Source organism: Lagenorhynchus albirostris, chromosome 11, assembly GCF_949774975.1.
Source record: "Lagenorhynchus albirostris chromosome 11, mLagAlb1.1, whole genome shotgun sequence".
Classification (NCBI taxonomy): Eukaryota; Metazoa; Chordata; class Mammalia; order Artiodactyla; family Delphinidae; genus Lagenorhynchus; species Lagenorhynchus albirostris.
In genome coordinates this window covers 11,842,067-11,847,701 of record NC_083105.1, presented here as the reverse complement: position 1 = coordinate 11,847,701, position 5,635 = coordinate 11,842,067, and the positions used below count along the sequence as shown (strand labels likewise).

Below are 5,635 nucleotides of genomic sequence, written 5' to 3'. Positions count from 1 at the left end.
TGGTCTCCCCAGGCAAGGACAAGAGGACCGTTTGGAGCCAGGGGGATTGTGGGAAAGCTGGCAAAGGGGCATCCTGAAATACTTTCCAGACACATCTTGCAGGCTTCCTTTTCTCATACTGCAGAGAAAAAGCAATCATCTACCATCTTCCAGAACACGAGGGAGTGGATCAGAGTAGACATTTGTCTAAAGGGGTTACTCTGGTGATAATATGACATCATGGAGAAGAAAACAGGCCCGAAAATGGTCCAACCACAGAGCAATTCAGCCCATTTTTAAGACCCTTCCTCCCTCCCTGCATACAATAGGCACTCAGTGTGCAATCTGGAATCCTGAGCAAAATGCATTTTAAAGCGGAGACCTCTGAGACTGGCCAGCCGACCACTTATTTGTATAGATAATAAAACTAAGAAAATTTTGAATTTTTGACTATTTAAGGGCAACGCATGTGAAAAGGCATTGAGTGAAAAAAGTAACGCTCACCCCGGACTCCGGCTTCCTGGGCCCTATCTAGAGACAACCACTATTACCCGGGTTTCTGCAGCTTTCCGTGCATAGAGCCCAGGCGACACACCCTGTTTCACCCAAAAGGGAGCAACACGTATCCTACTTTGCTTCTAGTTTTATCCACTTACAATGTATCTTGAAGAGTATGGCCTATCGGTACCTATAGGTCAGCCTCATTTTTTCAAGGGCTGCAAGGATTCCCGCTGTACAGCTGTGCCATGATTTATTTGACCCTCTTAATGGACAGTTAGCTTGTTTCCTGTCTTTTTCTATGACGATGCTGCAAAGAATGTCCTCGGACATTTCCTTTTGCACGTTTGAGTTTATCTGCCGGGTGAGTTCCTAGAAATCAGTCAGAAAGACAATGCTTTGACAGATATTGCCAAACTACCTCCTCAAAAGAGAGTTGTTACAACTTAGACTCCCACCAACAGGGCATGAGAGTGCCTAAGAAACTGGGGCATCTTGGAGAAATTAAAATTAAGCTTGGAGAAATTAAAGTGCATGTTTCAGGTATAATTGGTGGACACATAAACTGGTATGATGCCTTTACGGAGCGATACAGCACCTCCTACCAAAATCAAATGTTCCCCCAACCGGAGCCAGAGCCAGAAGCCAGGCCTCCAGACACTAAGTCCAGTGCTCTTTGCATGTAACCCCTTGGCTCTCTCCTAGATCACGGAAACCGTGTTTGAGAACTAAAATCGCAGTGAGTTTGTGTACCTTCTGCCTGGGCCAGGGCCCTGCAACAAGGCTAGTGAGCACAAGCTCATCACCAAGAGCATCCAAAAGCATCAGCAGATGGGACCCGGAAGCACCTGTGTTTTCACCACTCGGGCTTTGTGGTCAATGAGCACTGCACACACACAAGCGCACCATTTTTAGAAGTACAAACAGCACTGCGCTAAAAGCCGGGAAATCCATCTACCCCGCCTCCCGTTTCCTCACCGGACACCCCAGGAGTTAAGTTAAAAACGTACATAGTCACTATATATCAGGCCCTTTATATCCTTTATTTCTTTTAGTTCTTACATCTAACCCTGCAGGAGAAGCACCATGATTCCCATATTACAGATGAGGACACTGAGGCTCAGGGAGGTGACATGACTTGCCTACAGTCATAAAGTGGCAGCGTCGGGAGCTGAACTCTGCCTAGTGCCAAAGCTCACGACCCCACTCTTCCCAGCTCTCAAGAACGGGATTCCATAAGTCACAGGCTCACCGCTTCTCAGGGGGCAGCCGGGGTTCCACGCCATTGTCACCAGAGGGCTTAAGCCCAGGGGCTCAGCACACCAAGGGTTAAAGCCGAGAGGCAGTGACTCTCTGAGGCTGCACAAAGGGAAAATGCACTTCCTGCCCCTGCGGGCAGAGATGCTGTATTATGCTCAGCAAATTAGGACGTTTGTTTAATTAAGAAGACACACAGATTTTGTTATTCTAAATATTTTTGGAACATGATGCTTGGGAGGAAGCTGTCAAGGCACGGATTTTTTTTTTTCTTTTTTCCCTTTGCCTTGGGTTTCTCTTTCTCCCCCTCCAAGAGAAGGGTAGGGCCAGGCTCACAGGAAAACAACAGCCAAGCCCTCCTCTCCTTTTGAAATAAAGATGTCAAGCTGGTAAAGGCTGTCTTAAGTACTTTATGGAAGGATTAGCTGGAAGAGGAAGTGAAGAAAGCACAGCTAGCCTGGCTTCTAGCAATACCCTCCACCAGGCAACACAACAATGCAGCATTTTTGAGTGCGCTTTTCTCCCTTTAAAAAGCCCTCAACAGATCCTTGTTTTGTTTTTTTCTGGAGCAAAAACGGGCAAGAGGCAGGCTGTGATTAACATGCGTCCTTCATCCTGTAAGAGGGAAGTTGTCCCATCTACAACCCCTTAGGTTAAAAAGTTTAAAAATAAAAAATAGGGCTTCCCTGGTGGCGCAGTGGTTGGGGGTCCGCCTGCCGATGCAGGGGAAACGGGTTCGTGCCCCGGTCCGGGAAGATCCCACATACCGCGGAGCGGCTGGGCCCGTGAGCCATGGTCGCTGAGCCTGCGCGTCCGGAGCCTGTGCTCCGCTGCGGGAGAGGCCACAACGGTGAGAGGCCCGCGTACCACAAAAAAATAAATAAATAAAAATAAAAACCAGAAAGCCCTGCCCCTCTCTTTCCTCTACCCTCATATGCCCTTCAGACTAGGAGCCCCACAGAATGCACCTCTTGGGCTGCCCTTCCCCAAACAGAGCCTGCAAATCCCAGCACCTGGATCTGCCCACAGGCACTGCCGGGACTTGCTGAATGTGAAGAGTAGAGCTTTTCAGTGTCACCCTGCAGCCATCTGGGGGCACAGCGGCTCTCAAATTACATGGAGCAATCTCTTGATGTTTTTAATTACCCCTCAATTATCCACTAAATGAGTCCTCACTTTCCCGACACTGAATGCTTGCCTGGTTTGCCAAACCTGCAACGTCCTCCTTCCTGGGGGCGGCTTCCCTCCTCATCCCAGACAGTAGTGGCCCCCTCTCAGAATTCCTCGAGTCCTTTGTCTGCGGCCTGCTTGGGACACTCCTCACAGGCTGCTTTTGTATTTCAGTCACTGGGCCACTATTTCCCCCTGAGGACTGTCAACTGCCCCTGGGCAGAGGCCTCTGGGTTCCCCCACGGATAGGCTGGCTCCCTTCTCCCAATCCCCATGACTCACAGCACCCTTCTAGGGTCTCTGTCATCTCTGCCTCACATTAGAGTCATCTGCAGATTTGTTTCAGCTCTCCCCTAGATGCCCCAGGGCAGGGGCCAGGTCTTGCTCAACCTCACCCCCCTACCACCTGGCAGAGTCCCTGGCACAGAGAAGCCAGTTAAATATTTGCTCAGTTACACATCTGTGTACCCTCCCCCCACCCCTAGCAGCCTTGTACGTAGATTGACTAATATTAATCAAGTGACTGTCTAAATAGGCCTTAAGGCAGCCTCCCTCCCTACCAAAAAGGGAATAAAGCACCCGGTGAGGTTACAGGCTCAGATAGTCAGAAATGGCCACAGTGTTGCAGGAAGGCGCTAAGGCTCTTCCCCTTCGACAGTTACTCGTTACTTTGCGATCCTGTTAAACCCAGGAAAGGGTGCACTGAACCGAGAAGCGACTGGGCCTCTCAGGTGCCCAGCGGAGAGAACCGCCCGTCCCCAGGACCTGGGACTTCCCGGGAACCTTCTCCCCACACCGGCTGGGTGGGGCCGCAGACATCAGCCCCGACGCTCGCCCTGCCCCCGCCTCAAGACAGCCGACAACCTGGTCCAGGAGGGTACCTGGCCTGTTTGAGACACCGGGGTTCTCGGGAGGCATGCGATGGGGGGGATGCAGTCCCGCCCTCGGCGTGGCCCGAGGATAGCATGGGGTGAGGACCCTGCACAGGGACAAATGGGGCGGGGTGGGGGTGGGAGGTAAGTAGAAAACCCCGGATCTGGCCCAAACGGGAACGATGCAATAGCCCAGGCCGGATCCTAGAGGAGCAGGGCCCAGCTCTCCCCGCCCCCGCCCTGCTGGGGCGGCCCGCAGGTGCGCTGGAATCAGGTGCGCGCCGGGCCGCGGACATTGGTGCGGGCCTTCCTCTCCCGGGGAGCAGAAGTCAAAAGTCAACGGATGAGGATCTGTGGGGGAGGAGGGGAGTCTTTCCTGCCTCGAGCCGCGGTCTCCGCCGGGTACCCCTTCCCATGCACCCACCCACACCTCTCCCGGTTCCCCTCCTCCGCCCAGCCGATCGCAGCCGGCCGAATGAGGAAGTCTGGAGCGGAGGGGTGAAACAGCAGAGCGCAATGTCTGCAGCAGGATTCTCCGATTCTGACTCAGGAAGACGCCCTGACAGTTGCCAAACGGTCCCCGCCTACCCGTTACCTCCGTTTCGAAAACGCCCGGCAACTTCCAAAGGAACCCCCGCCCCGAGCCTCCCACCTTACCCTCACCCGTGCGGCTGGGTCCAAGGGACAGAGGCTCCCCAGAAGGGGTTAAAAAGTTTGCCCAACTTGGGCACTGGGCGAGGCGAGGGCGGGGCGCCTGCCCCGACAGCAGGGGGAGGTTGAGGCTCCCGGGTGCCCGGCTGGCGGAGTGCGCCAGCGGGAGGGGGCGGGTGGAACGGAGGGTTTCCGGGGAGCGCTCGGCCCCGAAGCCTTCCTCTGCTCCACGAGGCCTCGCTTCCAACGGCGCCTTCCCGGAGCGTCCGCGCAGAGGTCCCGGAGACCCTCCCGGAGCGAAGGATGCGGTGCCCCGGACCGGCCCCGCAGCTTTCGCGCCCGCCCGCGCCGGTCGCCGGCTGCGCGGAGGCCAAGAACCACACGTCGGCCCGCTTGCCCCAGACACCGCGCGTCCCGTAGCCGCCCGCCTGCTTGGGGCGGGACCCGCCGGTGGGGCTCGCTCACCTGAACCTGGATCTGCCCCGGGGAACAAGCGCTGCTTCTCCCGAGAGGTCTTTCTCGAGCGCTCGGGCGACTACGGGATGGGACGAGCGCCTGAGGCGGGAGCTGCAGCAGGTCAGCCTCGCTCAGCCTTCGGTACCCTGCTCAGGAACCGCGGTGATATGCGCGCCTCACCGCACCCTGCTCTGCTCCTCGCCTCCTTCCCGCCCCGCCCTCTCCGCGCGGGCCCATTCCGAGCGGGGCGCCGGCTGCGGGGCGGAGCCTGGCGGGATGAATCCGCCTCCCGAGTTGTCTCACCCACTCCAGCCCGCTTCTGGTCATGATGGACAGACATATTGACCTGTGGGAAGGCAGCGGGCGGAGCCTATGGGAACAGAGGGGTGGGAATTCATTCTCCCCATTCGCCCCCACCTCCACCCTCTCCACCTTCCCCCGCGCTTCCTAGGCGGGAGCCCCGCCCCCTAGGGCGGGCCCAACAAACAACCATGTTCCAGGAGGAGGATTGACACAGAGAGAGTCCAATCAGGAGGATTAGACTCTCAGCGGCCTCCCGGCCGGGATTTTGGCGCATTGCCTGACCCAGGGCGAGGCCAGGCGGGAGCAGACTGGGGAAGTCCGGGTTTCTGACACCCCGCCCCGCGAGCTGTTTTCCCTGACCCATGTCATTCTACCAGAACAGACATTAAGTACCATATATGGGAAAAGTGCTATTTTACAATTAAGAAGGCCTGTGGGGGCGGACCTGG

General features: G+C 55.9%; 1 protein-coding gene across 1 annotated transcript in view; it reads right to left on the bottom strand.

Annotated features, from left to right (window-relative positions):
* The window catches only part of MYH9 (myosin heavy chain 9), an 89,071-nt gene extending 83,999 nt beyond the window's left edge, over window positions 1-5,072 (bottom strand). Inside the window, exon 1 of the mRNA XM_060164558.1 lies at window positions 4,893-5,072. The gene's annotated coding sequence lies outside the window, so the exon portion shown is untranslated. The remainder of the gene's footprint in view (window positions 1-4,892) is intronic.
* Window positions 5,073-5,635: the final 563 nt, after the last annotated feature.